The sequence below is a fragment of the Thamnophis sirtalis genome, unplaced genomic scaffold (genome assembly GCF_051295495.1).
Source record: "Thamnophis sirtalis isolate CommonGarterSnake01/CBP01778 unplaced genomic scaffold, rThaSir2_p1.2 scaffold_2, whole genome shotgun sequence".
Lineage (NCBI taxonomy): Eukaryota > Metazoa > Chordata > Lepidosauria > Squamata > Natricidae > Thamnophis > Thamnophis sirtalis.
Window position 1 is genome coordinate 158,431,574 of NW_028261382.1, and position 22,354 is coordinate 158,453,927.

A 22,354-nucleotide genomic window follows, 5' to 3' on the forward strand; every position below is an offset into this window, starting at 1 on the left:
ATTCTAATGTTTGCATTGCAAATGATCCTCTTTATTATAGTCTTCTGCACCGATCAATATAAAGTATATAACTGTTATTTGTTGATTGGGGGATATATCTGCATATCTATAAATAAATATATGTATTATGTATCTCCTGATCAGCCATTTCCATAATGTCATAAAGGACCTGGTAATGGTACATTGGAAGCAGTTTATCAAGTCATCTATTACCAACTCTTTTGTTGTATAATATATCACCTTCAACAAATCCCCTTTTAAAACGTTCATATATGTGGTGTTGCTTCATGTCAATGTGCTTTTTCCAAGAATTAATCTTTTGTATCTATGAGATGAATACATCCTTAATTATGGGAATTATTTCAAATGGCTCATCAATGCCAAAATTCAGTAACAATCTTTGTAACCATGCAAGTTCCTGGCATGCTAACCCTTATCACGGATTTGCCAAAATGCTCAGTGCCAAAGTTGGAACCTATCAAGTCAATTTAAAAAAATGCATTATTTGGATGCAGACCCAAAATTAATTTTACAACTCTTAATATGGAGACTGGCTGGAGACCAAATAACAGGACGCGTAAATTATTAGTCTTAAAATAACTCGTGATTTATCCAATTAGAAACATGATGTCCATTCGTGGAAATGAAAAATAATTTCAAGCATTTGTAAACAAAATACATGGGATGCAGTCAGTGACACAGAACTGCTGACTTCCAACCAGTTGATCTGCAGAATATTTATGTCAGCAGAATGGCACAAATGTAACAACTTCAATTATTTCCTGAGGGATAGTTGTACAGGTTGGTTGCATAAAAAGCAACCCATCATGACATTATATGACTTTATTATGGAATAGGATATATTTTTGTGAACAGGAATCCATATTTTTCTAACATGCTAATTTGAATGATCAATGCTTTGTAGTACAAGTTGAAGAAAATACAGAGGTTTGAAATGAAACTAAAATCCATAAAAACATATTGCCTGCATAAATAACCTAAGCATGTCTTCCTAAATTAAATTAAAATTTTAATTTATTTTTACCAGATTAAATTATTGCTGGATTCTAAGGAGGTATATCATTTTTTAGCCATTGATCCAAGAGTTTAAAATTTGACATAAACATCCCCCCTCTCTCATTCTTTTATTATTGTATTGATGCTTCAGGTTTGCTGAATTGTACTTAAAATTGTCTGGTTCATAATCCCAAAACGATTTCACCCAGTTCTGGGTCATTCTTTCTTCCCATGAGATTCCATGCTATTTAGAAGTATTGACCTTCTAAAAAAGACCTCATGGGAAGTCTTATAAAGGTAGGAAATAAAATTGCAGGTTCTGCAGCTCTAACTTATAGATTAGCTTTCGGACATTAAAAAAATATGAAGCCTTGAACATTAGTTTATCAGAAAATTGTACATCTTTTCTTCTTGTAGTTGGTCTGATAGTTTGTCAATATTTCCATCTGTTCCATCAGTATTGTATTAACTTGGGGCAAGGTATTTTACATTTACAAAGCCATTTATTTATAAAGCTGTTTATTTAAATTTAACAGTGGAAATCAGCCTGCTGATTAATTTGGTGAGATAATACGGAGAAGAAAATAATAAAATGCAAATTACCATATTTACTTATGAGCTGAAGCTCAACAAAGATGATGAATAGCAGCTATTTATTAGACTCTAATCCAATTCTTATTAAAGTGACTGGCAAAGCTCTCAATGATTACCATGAGTAAGTTTCAGAATACACTCCCAGTAAGAATAAATGAGATACCACTTTTTTGGACGCACATATTAGAATTTCAGACCTTTGATTCCCCTGTAACTGTAGAGATTTGTATATTACTTCCTTTGCCCTACTTTTAATATAATTTTAAATTAATGGACTTTCAATGTCCATAGGGGAGAAACTGCATAAGTAAGAATGGGTAGAAAAAACTATCCATTTTATAAAAAAGGGGCAATGTTTGAATTCAGAATAAGTGGTTCAGAAACAAATTAATATGTCATATAAAGAAAGGAATGGAAATAATTGCAGAAATAGCATTTTTAGTAAGAGCCACTGGCATGGAATATACTTTTTAGAATCAGATGTCAGAAGGCAATTCATTCTGTCTCTGTCCCAGTTTCTGTCTCCTTGGAATCTTGGCCCCAAAGAATATAGGGTCTTCATTTTCCAGAAGTGTTTACTTCCATATAAAAGAAGACCAAAAGGGGCATGGTGACTCAGTAGTTAAAGATGTGGAGCTTGTCAGCTGGCAGCCTGGGTTGGATACCTGAGTTCCACGCAATGAGGTGAGCTCCCATTACTTGCCCCAGCTCCTGCACATCTAGCAGTTCAAAAGCATGAAAATGCAAGTAGATTAATAGGTATCATTTCAGTGAGAAGATAACTGTTCTGTGTGCCTTTGGCATAAAATCATGCTGGCCACATGACTATGGAGATTGCCTTTGGACAATACTGGCTCCCTCAGCCAAGAAATTGAGATGAACACTGTGTTCTAGAGTCAGCATGACTAACATTCTCGTACCTTTATAAGAAGACCATTAAGATTCTGGGTCTCAGGAAAGTAAAAGGGTAGAAAGAAGAAAATTTAACTCTTTCCTGACTCTAGTTTTCCTAGCCTGGATTTGAAATGCTACTTCTTGCCATTCTGAGGAAGGGGGGGAATCATCTGCAATTTTGAGCTTCAGTTCATGTGTGCATTTAGTCCAGTAGCATGTATCAATGTGTGAGGCAGCTTCTAAGCAGTAATGAATGCAGTGAGAACGACAGTCCTAGATCTCCCATATAATTGCTCACCTCTCTCACTTTATGACATATTTAGGAATTATAGTCATTTTTTCTTGCTTGCTTTCTAAGCTCACCCTGCAGCGCTAATGATGGGAATGATGCTGACAAAAGTAGCACATTAATGTATTTCTCGGTCTCAGATCAGGTTTACATGGGCAAATGTCAATACTATTACAGGAACATTCACATTCTGGTAAAGTTTGAATATCCATTTATTTTTGTTTTCTTTTTTTTAAGCTCACGTTTAGCATTGTTAGCTCTTCATCCCCCCACTCCCCAAGAACTGTGCTTAGAGCAATCAGAGGGTGCACTTATGTTGGGAAAGAATAATTCATATGATAGGTATTACACTGGTGAGTGCCTTTTGCATATTCATTCAAAAGGCTGTCTGCAATTTAAATGCCTTGTTTTAGTTAATTAGGATTGTCAAAAAATCCCATTAACAATCCCATTTTGGGATTACTTCTCAATTTACTCAACTGAATATAGGCAAACAAGGCAACTGCATAATACGACAGTAGGTGCGCATCTTTACATTTTATGTCCTAATAGCTTCAAAAGGAAGGTAGGTAGAAGGAGGAATTATTTTAAGTACGATGAAAGCTATAAAAAAGATGTTCATCATGTGATCTAAGATTTCTTTTTATTGATTAGGTGCTATGAAGTCTTAGCAATTACATAGATTAGGCCTGTCAAACTGGCAGCCCGCGGGCTGGATGCGTCACATGCAGGCCATACCCACCCTGGCTCCACAAAAGCAAAAATCATCATGATACATCACAAGACACAATTGGGTTTGACACCTGTGACATAGATAGACTTTCACATTATGACCTGTCCCTAACTTAGTCTCCTAAAGTTGCACAAATGTAACTGAATCCATCCACTTTATTGCTAGTCTTCTTCTCCTCCTCCTCCTCCTCCTTTCTTCCATTTTTGTAGCATTATAGCCTTCTCCAGCATGCTTTGCATAATGTGTTCAATGTAGGATAATTGATCTTGGAGTGATTGATATTATAATATTATTTTCCCCAGTATCTGCCTTTGAACCTGATGTTAGTGAACTTGCAACAGTCCAATTCTAATTCTAAGGAAATATTGACTTTTAGTTGTCACAGTCACTGAAAACCATTCAGATGAAAAATTAAATGACCTCAAGCTTATACTTTTAGAACCATGTACAATTACATGAGTAATGAACAATAAGCATACTCTGAGCCATTAGAGATATTTTGGATTATATAAAGTCCAAACTCTAAATTAACCTATCCTTTGTGTAGTCAAAGTAGACTGACTAGAGCACTGAACTCCACACTTCTCACAGTTTTGTAACCCGAGCTATTGATCTCATAAGGATAGCTGAAAGAAGAGTTCACTTACCCTCTGAAAAATTGTACCAGTCCTAAGGGAAAATTTTCAGGAATTCTAGAATTTTAGCCTAAATATTCCAGGAAACATTTTTTGTATTTATAGTGTAGCTGTGCAGTAATGATTTAATAGTTGTAGAAGTCCATATGCTGAGACAATATAAATCACTTACCTTATAATGAGGTTTTCCAAACTTGTCTCTGTGCATCTGTATGTTTGCATATCCCAGAAAAGGAGAAATATGAATCCTGAGAGATATGATTTGAATACAAATAAATACAGATAAATGCTGCAAAATTTCTTATTCAACAAACATGAACTTTCTAGGATAAGGAAAAGATAAAGAAATTCCTCAACAGGTTTAAAGACAAAAAGCTTGATTTTCCTAAAAGACAGCATGATATCTTATATCCTAAGAATACAGATTGATGCCCTGTTTTGCTTTTCTATTTCTATTTATACAATTTTACCTTATGTACAATTTTGCATTCTTATGAAGACAAACTAAACAAAATTCTTAGCTTTACCAGATTAATTTAATGTATTCATCTCAAAATGGAGATGATTGTGCTATATCTATGACAGTGGAGTCGACCACAGAAAAGTATCAACACTGATACACCATTAATTGAATCCACATTAAATCAAAATTTTAATAGAAAAATAATTCAAACTCTTTGCCTAGGTGAAAGAAAATGTTTGTTTTTCTTTGTCCTACAGTAATTAAAAATGTAATTATTTTTCTATCCTAATTTTGACAATGAATTATTTGAATGATTCTTTTTCAGTTTATTGGTAGAAACTAACAAATCTGTATTGTTAGTTCCTGAATTTATTCTATTTGCTTAAAAGTGCATAAGCACTCAAGTTTTTCCACCAATACAGCTTATAGCAAAACTTTATATATCCACAATATCATAAAATAATGATAACAGAAGGAAGATGGGAAAAATCTTTACTAGCAGTGGAATATGCACAGGTCCTACATTAACCTGTATTGGCAGATTGCAGAAGTCAGGATGGGCAAAAGATGAAGTGAATATATAGTAGGTATCTTTCTTATTATATAACTATATAATATATACACTTTTTATTTACAGAAGCTATCAAGAAAATAAAAGTACAAATTTTGAATAAAAGAGAAAAATAAAGGAAAGGGACAAGAAAGCAAAAAAAGCAATGGTAATAAAGAAATAGCTTCTATTTTTCTCAACAGCGGTTATAAATACATTTATCTTTTATCTCTCAAAGATTACATGTTGATACCTTTCTTTCAATTATTCTGTTCTTTCTAATCATCATCCATAAAACACCAGTTCATTTTTTTCAGCATAAAGTCTACAAAGGATTTCCAGTCACCAATAAATGTAGTTGTTGATCTTTCTTTAAGCAAAAACAAATAAACAGTAACATTTGTTATCTCTGCCTCTCATCTTCACCAATCATATATCCATTGTGAGTCTTTCAGTCATAGGTATTGTATTTCTGAGGAGGGGGTTGTTTAGTTTGTGGAAAAAGAAAACTTTGAATTAATTACAAGTCCCCTGTGCTCATTGCAGTCAGAGTCCAGCTGAGGAAAAATAAGCTGGTAGACCAAGAGAAAAAGAAAGAAAAAGAGAAAGACCCAGTGGACGGTGGGTTTTATTCAGCCCTGTGCATTGGTGAACAGCATTAAACAGAAATAAAAAGGAAGAAAGCCATACTATGGAGATAAACAAGCAGGAAGTGGCAGCAGGGGGGAAAGCTGGGAAATGGAGAGTTATTTTCCTGACTTTAACCAGAAAGAACATTCCTGATTCTGATCAGAACAGCTGACAAGCAGGTACAATCATTAGAATGGCTGCCATAATGCCGTTGGCACTAATGAGTTTTTGAAAGTTGCAAGACAGAAAGTGATGGTGAAAGTGAAGGAGGTTTGACTTTGAGCCTTTGCAAAGCTACATGGAGGTTGGACATTGGGGGATATAAAGGGTATCCCCCCCCATTTTTCTTAATTTCCAATTTACAGGTTAGCACATGAAAGACCACTGTTCCACTGCAACATGTAAAAGAGATTTTTTTTTAGAGAACTGTGTTCATTTGAGATTCTCCTTGTCTACAGTGAATATCTCTTTGTCAAGAGTTACCTTTTATGAGTAAAATAGATATATGAGACGTTAATATTGTTCATTGTTCACAGAATCAGAAGCTTGAGGCTTACAGAAGTGTAATGCCTCAGGGGCTGGTACATAAGTACAGAGGTGGGAAGTCAGATTTCTTAGTTTCAATAAGCACACATAGAATTGCTCAGGCATAAGGAATTAGCATATAGAGTATATTCAATATATGTGTGGAGCTTCCACGAATAATAAATCAGATGCACCATGCTGTCATGACTGCACTGAATGATAACCATGAGGGGAATAGAGACATAAGGGGGTTTATTCAATAGTTGGACGGTGTTTGCGGTTGTGTTCAAGATGCCCATCATATTTTGAGAAAAATAACCCTGACTTTGTTTTCTACATTATGTGTTATAAAACAGAATAAAATAAAATAAAATGAGCTGATTGCCTGTATATTTTATATATTCAAAAGGTGCTAGAGAATTAATCAATAATGAAAACCAACTGAATGTACTTTACACATTAATAAATAAAAAGGTAAAGTTTTCTTGGGTTAAGGATACTAAATCAGAGCTGTAAAAATTCAGATGAACATTGTTCATTTGTTTGCTTAATTTTGGTAGCACCTGACTCCCAAGTGGCTCCAGGCTCACAATATAAAACAGAATGCAAAATAAAACTATCCAATTAAGGCTAAAAAGGGTCTGTTGGATCATTGGGGGAGGGTGTTCTACAAGAATGAGGCATGAGGGTGGAGGTTCAATATCCGAGCTTGTGATTGGTTTCTAAACATTTCATTACCATGCTAGGTAACATCTTTAGGGTAATTTAGGATATGTCAGTGTTGGTGTTCTTCTGCATATAAGGGCTTCATGTGATCAGTAAATCATGTGGTAAGGAGGTCACAAAATGGAGGCAGCCAGCGAAAATAATCCTTCCACGATACACTAGATGAGAAAGGGCTCACAATTTACCTACCTTGTTTGAGGACAGGGCAGATACTTGTTGGCCTTGTCAGATAGGAATCATAACCAGAAGAACTAATTTACTTTATTATAAAGCTACCTTGACAGAAACTTGCAATTATAAATGTATAATTATCTTTCTCATCTTGTTTAGAGTCCAAGAAACTAGGGAGCTTCTCTTCTGAGCCTCTTGCTCCATCCACTATCTGGTTGTGGGCTATGCTGTCTCTAATCTGACCATTCCCTTGTTTGCTTCTCTTTGCTCAGTCTCTCAAGAAGGACATGAAGAGAAAGTAATATGACCAGGAAAATCAACTTTAGGAAGTTAAGGGATTGGGAATTATTCTTTAGATCAGAAAGATGCTATGGCATAGAAGGATGGGAATTGTCCAGTGGACATGATAGCCTGCAATTCAGATTTGCTAACAGTTATCAAAATGTTCAGCCAAGACTGGATTTTCTTAAAACTGCTTGGAGTCAAAACAACATTATCATAGAATAGAAGAAGCTTACATGGCATAGTACAGATATATCCACACAATTCTTAATTAACCCTTAATTTAAAGTTAATTTCATATCATTTTCATTTGATTAAAATTAATTATTTTAATAAAATAATTCTCCAGTAACATATTTATTAATTTACTCACTTTATAACATTATAAATTAAAATTTGAGGATGCACGCAACCTGGATTATTGTTTGAAGTCATACCCTGCATCTGCTGGCCAGAGCATCTATTGCTTCAGCAAAGTAGACACAAGATTCAGTATAAAGTTGAAAAATAAATATTTTTTTATGATAGATATGTATAGATATTTAAACTATCTCTCCCTTGTGTCACTAAAGAGAGCAAGGGAAACAGAGAATCAAACCATTAACATTCAACCCTCATTCAAATCACTTAAACTACTTCAAGCCAAGCTGTGTTACTTGGCAGAGATAAAACTAATTTGGAAGAAGCAAAAACAATTGAGAGCAGTGGCATCATATATGAATGAAAAGGGAATGAATCGTCTTTTTGCATCCCGCTCATCCAAGTCCTTAAGAATGTTCAAAGAATCTGAGCAAATATTGTTTGAAGATTCAAAAGCAGCATTCTGGGATTGGATTTATGTAGGCAGATTATTTTTGACAAGAGAGAAGTTGTTTATAAACTTGAGAAGAATAGGTACCAAGTGATGTTTTAATTGAAATGATTCATCCAGGAAAGCTACAAAGATCTAATCAAAATTATACAAGCCAATATTCTCCACATCACATAGGGAATAAACCTCTAAAAGTACAGGTGTTGAATTTTAATTAACACAGTAGGTAATTACAATCTTGTCTCTGATCTACACTCTATTCATCTCTTCCATATTCTCTTCTCATTGCCCACCTGGAGATTCTCCTTTGATACTAATGACAGCCTTGACAAGCATGTCAAACCACAAAATGGAACGAGAGACTAGAGCACAAGAACGTAATTTGTCTAAAAGTCTGTTATCTTGGAGTCTATGTTATTCTAGGGTAAATGCTTTCTCCCGGCAATAGATGCAATAATTGAATTGTGTTAAATAGAAATAAAGAAAGAAAAAAGAAGTAGGAATTTATACAGAGACATAGCTCTGACAATTATTGTCACACAGGTTTGGAGTATCTGGGAAAGGATTGGCTATCCAACACAGAGAAACCTGTTATGAATTTTTCCTATCCACTTTGGTCATAAAGGAAAATGGTGTGACATATTGCAATGTTGTAATTTGCACCAATATTATCCAGTATTAATACTTTATTAACCCATATCTATATCTGTGCATAGCTAGCAACAGTTTCTTCTCTACTTTTCATTCAGTATTGAACAAGACTGATAGACTCTAGGATGGCAGGGCATTATCTTCCTTTATCTTTCTGGGAACATGTTTCTTAAATACAGATTATCTGTTTGTCTTGGATCAGTTCCAATGTTGGCTGGTTTGACTGTCTCTCTTCAGTAATCTAGTTTCAGGTTGCCTTCAAATATCTCAATAGTCTGGGTTCCATGGGAGAGCAGATAAACATTCAGTTACTTCAAAGTTTATTAATCCAATATTATTTTTCAGCCATTTATTCTCCAAACTCCTACTCCATGCCACAATGAGCCCTCCCATTCCTGCCACCATATCAGCCGCCCCTTTCCCTCCTATCTTACCCTTGTGAGAATTTTTGTGAGAAAGTGTAAAGCCTATTTATCAGGGTACCCAGAACAGATTCTATGTCTGTAGGATTATATGTGTGGCAGGATATGAAAGGGAAGGAAAAAGTAAGGGAAATGTTCTAGTTGGGTGCATTTTTAAATTATAGTTAGTTACTATTTTTAATTATAGTTATTTAGTATTATATGTGCTATAAGATATGTCGTGAATATTTTTCTTGATTTAGTGGCTGCACAACTCCTTACTTGCTAAATATGCTTTTGCAGTCTTAGTAGCTGGAAATTAGTAAACAACAGTCACCCCTTTTCATGGCCTTCTCTATATTTTCACTGACACAATGGCAATTTAATAAAATTAGATTTAGACATGTTATCTCAATGATTTAGCATTAGCTTATCCATTGAATAAAGATACAGGAGTTTCACTGGCTACCAGTTAGCTTTGGGTACAATTCAACAGGCCTGAGGTCATCTTTAAAGCCCTTCATGATTTAGATATCTGTAAGATAATCTGTTCCCAGTAACATCAGCAGATGTTGACCAATCGGTATGGTGGGTTCATCCTGGATCTATTCTCTTAGAGCAGGGATAGGGAACCAAAGCCCTTTTAAGACTTGTGGACTTCAACTCCCATGGCTGGCTCAGGAATTCTGGGAGTTGAAGTCCACAAGTTATAAAAGGGCCATTCTTCCCCACTCTATCTTAGATGCTGCCCTTTTCAGGAACTGTGATTTTGCCTTTTCAGTCACAGTACCTTTTATTTAGAATAAATTGTCTCAAGGATCAAAAGAGACCTTCTCTTCATTTTGTTTTAAATGTTATAAAATGATTTAATGAGAGCATGGAGGCTGGAATATTATGACTGGTAAGAAATTATGTTTTCATTTGAGAATTATTGATTATAGCATTCCTACTGTCTTACCTTTTTTTCCCTGTGGATGTTTTGCGTTGTTCTTTTAGTGTTATGTTAATAGTTTCCTTTTAATCTGAATTAATAAGGTTGGAAATTATATGCCATTTGGAGTTGACTTTGATTAAAGCGGCCTATAGGTCCCATATAACAAATGAACAAAAACATATCTATGGATTTTCTATCATGCCTTTCCTCATTTTATTAATTTTTATGTTTTAAAAAACAAAACATAATCTAAAAATAGGCATAAAAACTAAGAAACACTCAATACTTTCCCAGCCTCATCAGTCAAAATCAACAAGCATACTGAAGGCAATCTACAAAAAGCATGGTTTTGCAGGGCAACAGAATTAATACTGAGAGGCGACTAATTTGATGTTTTGCAATGGAAAATTTCAAGGTTTCGAGGAAAAAGTCATCACGCTTCCTGAAATTAAAATGTTTATTTGTATTTTCTGCTCATTATTCTGCATAGTTCACAGAATCTCCCAAATTCCCTTAAAAAAAAACACAACTCCCCACATAGTTTGGGAAAGGAAGAGGAGGAGACAGAAAATGCTTAAATATCCATAAATTCAGTTGTCTCCAGGTCCTAGCCATATATTTTGGAATGAAACATACCTGTGTTAATACAACTTTGCATGATAGCTCTGAAGAAGTTACATACACTTTCTTCTCCCAATGTGTCTAAAATGACTCAACTTTATTCATCTTGGTGAATGCACAAGAGATTTTAGACTAAGAACATTTCCCTTGTAAAATTATGCCTCTGAATAATATGCTATTTTGTTAAATCCCTGTCTGGCTTATTTCTGAAACTATAACTATGTGGGATCAACCACTTTAAGTAGGATTTTAGGCTGAGAATATTTTCTTTGAAAAATGATGCCTGTGAATAATCCCCTGCTTTTTTTGTTCTGTTTTTTCCCCTTAATTCTGACCAGGTTTATTTCTGAAGTTGTAACTATATGGGCTCAGTCAAATTCCAACAGAAGGTTGTGAAAATATAACCCTCCCCCACACAAAAATGATTCCATCAAATATTGATCACAAAAGACACTTGTATATACTCTAAAGGACAGAAGCTAAATCAGAAATGCTGGTAGAGATGGGATTGGAATGTGTAGAAATGGGGAGAGGGATTTTCTACTTGACAAAACTAACAGTCACTTGTGACAAGAGTAGCACATAAATAGTTGCTCCAGTTTCTATGTACTGTAGTTGCACAAAGAGTCAGAGTGTGTTCAAGACATTCATTTGATGCTACAAAGGATTAAAAGTCTTTGCCTGAGGGGTTTTTTGGCAACATGAAGAGTGAGCAAAAGCCTCAGGGTGGTTGACAGCACTTTCTGGAGGCAAATCTTTCCTTTGATTTTTGCACTAAAGCCAGCAGAGAAGGCTTGTAGTTTCTTATTGTTTCCATACAACAGTGAATGGGTTATGACAAATGTAGGGAGTTACTGATTGTGAAGAGGATCTATGACAATTTTCCATAGCCAACTTGCCACGGCCAACTTACCACAGGCAGCTCGCCATGGCCAACTTGCCACAGCCAACTTGCCACCTGACAGGAGTTACATCAGAGGTGGGTTGCTGTCGGTTCAGCCTAGATTGGGTGAGCCGGTAGTAGCGGCAGTGGGAGGCTCCACCTACCCACCTGGATGCTTCAGTGCATGTGCAGAAGTGGCGCATGAGCACATAGGAACACGCCCAGACCGGTAGTAAAAAAAATTGGCAGCCCAGCACTGAGTTACACACACACACACACACACACACACACACACACACACACACACGTGTGTGTCTGTGTGATTGAGGGCTTTGGGGGCAAATAGTACGATGGGCAGATCGCGGGCAGATTTGCACATGAGTTGTAAAATAAATGGACAACCATTAGCTGGTCTAGGGAGCTATGGAATTGACCTTAGAGCAGATATCCAAAAGCTGTTAGGATGGCAATCAATGCAGAAATGATGGCAAGGCTAGAGAAAATAGGTGGGGAAATATTAGAAAGAGATTGAATGGCTTTCAGATGGTTCCCTGGGACATAAAAGGGAAGGAAGAGAAAATACAGACAGACTTACAAGATTGATGTTAGCCATCTTGAGGTTATAATAACAGAATCTTGTGCTCTCTAGTAATTTTCCTTTCCCCTGGGTTTAACACATATTTCTTCTGCATCTTCTAACAACTTCTAGATGTCGTCTCCAAGGTCACATCTATGGGTCCCTAAAAGACCATTAAGCAGTCATTTGTATCTTTGGAACATGTGTATTAGCACATGCTGCCTTCTCCCCACCCCTTTAACAATCTCCCAATTTTCACTAAATTGGCATTGGCGCTTGTTGGCAGCTGCATCACAACCTTACCCTTCAGTGGTAGGATTCAATTTTTTTTTACTACTGGTACTGTGGGCATGGCTTGTTGGGCATGGCATGGCTTGGTGAGTGTGGCAGGGGAAGGATACTGTAAAATCTCCATTCCCTCCCCACTCCAGGGGAAGGTTACTGCAAAGTCCCCATTCCCTCCCAATCAGCTTGGACTCGGGAGGCAGAGAATAGATGGAGGTGGTGCCCATCAAAGGTAGCATTTACCGGTTCTCTGCTCAAAATTTCTGCTACCGGTTCTCCAGAGCTGGTCAGAACCTGCTGAATACCACCTCTCTTACCTTTGGTTTATTCCATTAAAACAGCTGAATGGCTCATACATTACAAATTTTATTTAGTTTTAACATAATCTAGTTTGGGGTAAATGAGCACATTAGTTTTAAAGCTCTGGCCTACTGCAGCCCATGTTTCCTTTTCAATGAGAGAGAGATCTGATACAATGCCACACAGTTGTGGCATAAATAGATCAATAATATCTTTGTTTTTTAATTGTATTTTATGAATAGTTGTGAACCATTATATGAGATAGGCCACCATAGAAGTCCTGTAAGTAAATGAATAAATAGCTTTCATTGTAGTTTTTCCTCCTTTCATTTCATTTCATTTAGGAGATTGAGGAGATCATCCTGTCAAGATATTAAGATGTTACCTGGCTCAACTCTAACATTAGGCAGAGTGAGTAGAAGCTACCTCGGAGACTGGCCCTGCCCCCATCTATTCTCTGTCTCCTGAGTCCCAGCTGATCAGAAGGGAATGGGAATTTTGCAGTAACCTTCTCCTGGAATGGGGTGGGAATGGAGATTTTACAGTATCCATCCCCTACCACGCCCACCAAGCCATGCCACACCCACCAAGCCACACCCACAGAACCGGTAGTAAAAGCAATTGAATCTTACCACTGGGAAAATGAAAACAGGATTGAAAGACTGAAGGCCTGTCCAAGAAGAAAAAAAAGCACTTGCCTTTTACAAGGATACTTATTTTTTTTTAAAGAAATCAGAACAAAGTCACTAAAGAAAGAGGAAAAGAAAGGTGTTTTGAGGATGTATATAGTGCAAACCAAAAGTGTAAATTAAGCAGTGCAATCACAACTTTGTTGTTTATGCCAGCTTTATCTGGTGCAGAACATTTTAGATGGGGAGTGATTTCTCAAATACCAATATTATCATGTGGAATGTACTTTGTGGACACCAGAAGCCCTAAATCAAAGTACAACTTCATATCAACAGTTATTAATTAATGCTACCAACTTAGAATTATGGTTGGGCTGTCAACATTTGAACTGCTGGAACAAACTGGTCTCTTAGATTTCATTGACAGTGTTTCATTACTGTCAATGTTTAGACTCGTTGTTAGATTTTGCCTTTAATTTTTTTTTTTTGCCATCTACTACTACAGAACTGGATTCATTCAAAGCTATCATATGAGCTTCTTAAGGTTCACCTGCAGTACTTGATTTGCTTATGCATACACATCACTTTGAATTATTTACTCTGAAAAGCAGTTTTCAGTACTCTACTTGATTTCTGCTTGTAGCAAATTGAATGGCATAGTTAATTCTGTAAGAAACTCCTGGGGAGCAGCTCAGAGCTGAATGTGAAAGTGAGCCCATTTCCTTATTAATTTACATCTTTTAAAAGAAATGTTTATAAGACATGTTATGTTTTTAAAAGGCAAATAAATAAATATTAATTTGTGCGTGTGTCGGCCTTTCAACTGTTGACAGAATTTTGGAATAACTCCCCATTGGTCTCCGGACATGCTTCAAGGTGCTAGTTGTTACTTTTAAAGCCCTACATGGTTTAGGACCTGGCTACCTGAGAGACCACCTCCTGCCATTTACCTCCCAAAGACCGATAAGATCGCACAGATTGTGCCTCCTCCGGGTGCCATCGGCCGGTCAATGTTGGTTGGCGGCTCCCCGGAGGAGGGCCTTCTCTGTTGCTGCCCCGGCCCTATGGAATGATCTCCCCATAGAGATCCGGACCCTTACTACTCTTCCGGCCTTCCGTAAAGCTACAAAGACCTGGCTGTTCCGGCAGGCCTGGGGCTGTTGATTATTTTCCAGCCCTACTCTAAGCAGTTTGTATGATGTGTAGTTTTTAATTTATATGTCCCTTTGTCTTCTCTGTAATCCACCCAGAGTCCCTAGGGAATGGGCGGCATACAAATGACAATAAACCTTGAAACCTTGACAATAAACCATTCCAACCAGTATAGTTGGAACGGGCTTGCCGGCGTCCACGTGGACGCACGCAGCACATGCACAAACATGTGCAGCACACACATGTATCTTGGTGCTTCCCCGAGCCTCTGCGATGCTCCAGCTACTCAGAGGAGTGGCACACAGGTGCTGTATGCGCTGTGCGCGGAAGTGCTGAAGACCTAAAATGATGGTAAGGAGCGAGGGCATCAGGTGGGCCCTACGGAGCACCGTACCAGAATGGTATCCGGTGCTCCAGGCTGGATCCGGTACGCGCGTACCGGGGAGTAACTCCTGCAACCCACCACTGAAAGGAACTATCCCTATGGAGGGGAGTCAAACAGAGATGTGTGCTGGGTCCAGTTTTATTCAACTACTGTATAAAATGATTAGTTCATCACTTAAGTAACTCTCCTTTTCATTCCCTTAAATTAGCCCAAAGACATATCAGTTTATTACTGTATGCCAATGATGCAGTAATTCTGTCATTAACCCCCATTGGCCCTAAAAGAGCTTTGTAGTCACTTATGCACTATTGTACCAAGGAGAAACTAGTAATAAATTACACCAACTAAGACTGTTATGTTTTTCCAAATACCTAAAACACAGAAGTTGAAATTTAGGTAGGCAGCCCACTGAGCAGGTTAAGATTTGTAAATATTTAAGGATAGTTTTGCAAGCTTCAGGAAGCAGAAATACCCACCTGGATTATGTATCCCACAATGGGCAGAAATCTGCATCAGTACAAATTTATCATTTTTTCAAAAGGACAGTTTATCTTTATGATAATTAAGTTGCTTGCAGCTATATCCCAGCACAACTGCTACACGGGTCCCAATTAAAACCATATAACAGCATGACTACCTTAGAAAGAATTCAAATAAAATTTCTCAGAAGTATCTTTCAGGTTACCCACTGTGTTCCAAATACAGTACTTCAACAGGAAGCAGGACTCAGAAAACCTAAATCCAGTCTTTAGGTAAATATGCTTGCCTATGGGTTAAACTGTATGTAACACTAGTGGACTAACCCATTTAATAGTGGCAGACAACCATAAATCTTCTTCAAAAAAACTATTAAACAAAAATATCTTGAACCAGGGGTGGGTTCCTGCCAGTTCTAACATCTTCTATAGAAGAGGTCCCACAAATCTACAGTGCCATTTAGAACTGGTTCCAGCTCCCTCCCCCTGCCTCTCTGCACATCATCAAGATGAAGAGTGAGAGGAGGAATTCTGGAGTTGAAGTCCACAAGTCTTAAAGCTGTCACGTTTGAGCACCCCTGGGTTTTTTCTAAAGGGTTAGGGCTGCAAGGGTCTTGTAACTTGACAGCTTTGACTTGCGGGCTTCAAATGTCAGAGTTTCTGAGCCAACATTTTGGTTGCTAAGCAAGAGCGTTGTTAAGTTAGTTTCACCACATTTTACAAGTTGGCCATGGCCACCCAGTCACATGGCTGGCAAGCCACTCCTACCCGATCACATGGCTAGCAAGCCACTCTCACAAAGCAGGCCACACCTACAGAAGTTCTAAAAAATTTGGAAACCCACCACTGCCTTGAACCTATTTTTTTTTTCAGTTATATCATCTTAACTTTAGAGCCAGATCAAGCTAGATTAATATCTTAGATCTAGATAACTAGATCTTAGGTATAAAAGACCAAACACAATTTACTGTTTACTATAATATAATTGTAAATAACCAGATGTAACCAGATATAAATACCCTAAGCCAACCTGATATTGGTATCATATCACAGTTTCCCAAATTCAGGAGACCCTTAACTTTAGATGGATTTTATGCCTGCTCCACAGCTGTTTTAGAAAATATAGGAAAAGCCCATATGAAACCCAATACCAGTGACACAGGTGCCCTGGAGGGGGGGGAAATCTATTTTAAGCACACAAAAAGCTATGATGGATCAGGAGAAAAACAATGTTTCTGTCGGGATGATATCTTTATTGAAGTAACCAACATACAAAATAGTATGCAAAAACTGGGATTCTACTTTGTAATAAATCAAGGTATTCCTCCCTCATCGCCCCCCCCAAAAAAAACCAAATTGGTGGGGGATGGAAAATAGAAAACATAAAATCCAAATATGTCATAAAATTTAGGCTATTTCAAATGGGGTATTTATGGATTTAAAGTAGGAGAAGTAGTAGAGTGATCAAGTACTGACTGCATAGTGGATTGCAACATGGTTAATGGTCTTATGTGTTAATAGCAGAATCCATAGTATTTTTCCATTGGCCATAATTTACACCGTAGGTTTTTCAGCTCTAATTCAATGGGTGTATAGAATGGTTTATTGTTATGAATAAGGCACAGAGCCACAGAAAGTTATAGGTTAGCAGACTAATGAATGAGATTCTCATTAGGCAATGTTAGGAAAATGTTCTCGCACTACAAAGCATTTGTATATTGTTGCTTCTCTATTCTAAAAAGAAGAAGAAGATAAGGGAAGGGAAGGGAGGAAGAGAAGAGAAGAGAAGAGAAGAGAAGAGAAGAAAAGAAAAGAAAAGAAAATAGAAGAAACAAAATTACAGCACTTAAAGGATTTAAATTTGTCCAAAACCCCCCAAACGTACCTCACATAAAATGAAATAAGTAAAACCTTCATCAGACTTTTCTGCTGTGAGTTTTTCCATTAGTTTGAAAGGACAGGTGGGGGCCTCTTCCTTGTGTTTTACTGTCAACCCTTGGTCAGTAATTATGCCACAGTCAATGAAATATTCATAAATATTCATGAATGGGAACCAAAATAGATTCTTAAGAAATCCATTGAGAGATATTGGTAGCTTCAAATTGATTGAATATTGTGGAACTAATAATAATAGTCACCCAGAGTCTGTGTAATGAAATGGGTAAGTAATTTTTATGTTAGGAAGTCTTGATAGACAATTCCATCTATATTCGGAGACTTCCAAAATCTATTTTAATCTATTAAAGCATCCATTAATGACACAAGCTCATGTTTGGAACACTATGAATGGTATCTGAATGCATCAGGCAAAAAGCCATCTTAAGCAACCATAGGAAGTAATTATTGATGGATTGTGAACCTTGCCTCAGAGAAAATAGGTTTGCTGTGGTTCCTTCCATCTCTCACTTCCATACACAGAATATTCTAAAGACAATCCTAGATCATGTTTAGAGTTTTTTTAAAAAATACCTCCATTTTTTGTACTTCTGTATTTATCCCATTTCTTTTCTCTTCCTTCTGGTAGAACACTTATACAGGACTTTAAATGGCCTGTGAATCATATTGCATTGACACATGATTTCAGACATATAATTTAATTTAGTTCTTATTCAGAGATAAATGCATCAAAAGGAATCTTCTGACTCCAGCAAAAGTGCATCCTGACAGATTTACCCAGTAATTCATACATACAGCAACTGCTTATAAAGTTAATCAATTTACTTCAGATACTTGTATGCATACAACTAACAGTGTGAAAAATCTTATAGAATTGATAGCAAAATTATATATCGCCTACATACAGGGGTGAAATGTTGCCGGTTCGGACTAGTTCTCCCAAACTGGTAGCAAAAAATTCTATGGTTCACCCCATCCGGAAGTAAAAAAGATTCTGACAATCAGCTGTGACAATGTTGCGTAATCATTAGAACCTTTTTTTAAACTTTGGCAGGGTTGATTCACCAACTCTTTGGCTCCTTCTCAGGGTCTTCCCGACATTGTCTTGGGGAGAGGGGGGATTCCTTCCTGTTTTCATGGGGTGGTGGGAAGGATTCCCCATTTAGCCTTGAGAGAAAAGAAGCACATGCTTGCTCCTGGCATTTTAACCATTTGGTGGAAGCTTTCAAACCGAGCAAGTACATGCTTCTTTTCTCTCGAGGCTGAATAGGGAATCCTTTCCACCAACCCCTTCAAACAAAGAGGAAGTCTCCCTCCAGAAAAGCCAGGAAAGAACCTGAGGCTGGGCCGGACCCCCATTTGGTTTTTATATTGAAAGTGGGATTGAATCTCCAGTGATTGGCAGAAAGTTTTGCAGCTGGCTTTAATTCCCGCACCCCCACCAGATGGTCCTCCCCCTTCCACAAAGTACAAAAGTCTCCTTCTGAAGTTGAGCATCCCGGCTCCCCTCCCCACTTTCCCCAAAAGACAGCTGTCACTTAAGCCTCTGTCCTGCCCTGCTCCCTCATGCCCAGGTCGGGCAGTGCCACCCCCTGCAGGCTGGCCACCCCACACTGCCTTTTCTCACTCCAAGCAAAGTAGGTTGGAGAGGGGCAGAGGGGTGTGCAAGCTGCAGGGATGGTGAGCAGGGGCTCCCTGTACCTTTTCCCTCCTGGGCCACATTGGGGCTCCAGCTCCAGAGGCAGTGGTGTCCCCTCTGAGGAGAACAGCCTGAAGACACATGGGGGGGCAGGGGGCAGGGGGCAGTTGCTGGGGCTCTGCGCCCATATTGGATGCTGAGGCGGCTGCAGGGAGGCCCCCCTCTCATCCCCCACCCCCATATTCTGCAAGGGAGGCAGTTGGGCGGATGAGGTGGGGTGCTGCGGAATGGGCAGCAAGGAAGACAGATTTGGGAGGAACAGATCGGCCACTGCCAGGCTCCAGGGAGGGTTTCTCTCTTTCCAAGTTTGCAGGCTGGGGTGAAACTGCTCCCGGCTCCACACAGGGAGCAGGAGAGGCGAGGAGCAGCAGCAGTGCAAAGTTGCTACTCTAGGAAGGGATGCGGTGGGTGAGAGGGAAGTGACTCTCCTGGGGGGAGACGTCAACATCCCCCCCCTTTCTTGCCTGCATCCAGGTAAGGTTGGAAGAGACGTAGCATCTCCTGGAGCTTTTCATCAGCCACAGATTTGATCTCTGCTCCCCTCTCCTCCCATGATCTGAAAAGACACTCTGACATTCTTCCCCTCTACCTTTTCCCCCCACCCTCTCCCATTAATCACTTCCCCAGTCTTTGTCCAATCCAGCACTCCCCACCAAGCCACACCCACCGAACCAGTGGCAAAAAAAATAGATTTCACCACTGCCTACATATATGCATGTATATAATTTCAAAAAAGTAAAATCTCATCAGTCTAGCTTTCCGTCAAATTTTATACCTTTTCCTAACCCCATCCAGTGTTATGATTGAAATCTTCTTGATGGTCCCTTGGCCTCCCATCTGGTGATGATGTTTAATTGGAATGAAGAGAAATGAAACTGAAGGAATCCACTAATCCATGTCCTTAATGTGTTCTATACATTGTCATTGTTTAGTGAAAAAAGAACCAGAAGTAACATGATAGCAGTGTTCCAATATCTCAGGGGTTGCCACAAAGAAAAGGGAGTCAAACTATTCTCCAAAGCATCTGTAGACAGGACAAGAAACAATGGATGGAAACTAATCAAGGAGAGAAGCAACCTAGAACCAAAGAGAAATTTCCTAACAGTGAGAACAATTTTTCAGTGGAATGACTTGCCCTCAGAAGTTATGAATGTGCCATCACTGGAGACTTTTAAGAACAGACTGGACAGCCACTTGTCTGGTATGGCATAGGGCCTCCTGCTTAAGTCAATATCAGCTAATTGGGAGAGAGAGGGGGGAGGGAGGGAGGGAAGGAGAGAGAGAGAGAGAGAGAGAGAGAGAGAGAGAGAGAGAGAGAGAGAGAGAGAGAGAGAGAGAGAGAGAGAGAGAGAGAGAATATCCACCCATCCACTTACCAGTCTACTAACTGTTGGATAATATTTTAACCCAACCATAAGAAAAATCCCTTAATTAGATGATTTAGTGCTGAGGTAACTTTACTTTGGAGTCTTTGAAAGTTAAGCATTGGAGAAAATGAGGCACCTGAGCACTGGTGAACAAGGAGAGAAGAGAAACTGTTCATTACATCAGTCAGGAAACAATAAAAGGATTTTCTGGACAAGTTATCTTCAAATCTTTGGGCTGTGATTGTGGTCATTGACTGGAATCATTCTGGGATTTGGCCCAGAAGAGTTTTGGCCATACGATATGACATGCTTTAAATGAGTACAAGAACGAATAGCAATCTGACTTAAATGAGAAAATCTCCTCACGTCAGTAATTTGATCTTCTAATAGCTCTTAGACGAAGACCATGGAGAAAGTATGAGAAATAAAGAAGATACAATTCTGCACTTACAAGTCAGCAGAGAACTTTTTATTCTCAACTGGACTGCTTTACATCACGGAATTTTGCCTGCCAATTTGTCATGAAAATAGTAACATACTAAAAAATTGTAATCATAAAACAGAAATAATCCGACAACTTTGGAAAAGTAGCCTTAAAAAATGCATAGACATTTTGCTGCTTGTTCAAAACGGAGATTGAGTTTCAAGTGGGGATGCACAGAGTCCTCTTTCTAATTTCTTGGCAACAACAGAATACGATGATTCGTAATCTTTAGAGAAAAATATTGTACATAGCTAAGAATATTTTAGGCTTTAAAGTAGAACTATATCTGTTGATAGCTTGATTTTTTTTTAAAAAAAGAATCCTCATATAAAGAGGGTATATTTGTTTTCTCCCCCCCCCCCCCAGTCTATGGATATATGGGTGGATGAAACAACTGAAAAGAAACAGTGTATGCCTAGCAATTATCTAATTCTCTTTATAAGTATGTCAGGCTATTTTGCAGATTGTCTTGCTAAAAACAAATAAGTTAATTATAAGGAAAAATACTGACCTTACTGTCTGATTCTAGACTATGAAATTAATTCAAGATTTTTTTTTAAAGTAATGAGTACTTAAATCACTATGGATGCTTCCTGAATCCATAAATGAGAAAAAGCATTTTCTTCTTGAATTTAATAGTGGATGAATATCAGAACCCTAAGGAGCTTAATTCAGTGATTCCTTTCTCCTTGAAGCTCATCTGCTTGATTAGTATGTATCTGTCATGTCCATTATGCTCAGCTAATGGAAAGATAGTTAAATAAGAATTATGAATTTGAAAAGGATAAGGGTGATGATCAGATTGAATCTGATGTAGAACTCTGCACAAATGATAATCGATGTATAAATTTTATTGGATGAACAAGTTAAAGATTGCATGATAAAATGGGCAAAACAATTTTGGATATATTGTAAAGTTGGGCCAGTGGGAGAATATGTGAAAGAAAGGATTTAAAAAATTATATTGAATTATAATCTTAAAGAGAATGTTGTACAATGACAGTACGTTTTTTTCTTTGCTGGACATGCAAGAAAGCTAGAAAATATTAGGATCAAGTATGTATTATGATGCAAAAGATTTTTAAAATGAAAGAACTGTATCACATAGTTATTCCACTGATGAGTTTGAGGTTCTTGGGAATCCTTTTCTTTCAGTATGCAAATGCTTTCCTGTACATAGAGGTTATCATCATGAAATGCTTCTATATTCATTGCTTACCCTATATCAAGATTTATTTTTGTAGTGTTCTATCAATGTGTATGCTGAGTAATATAAAAAGGAACACTATAAGGC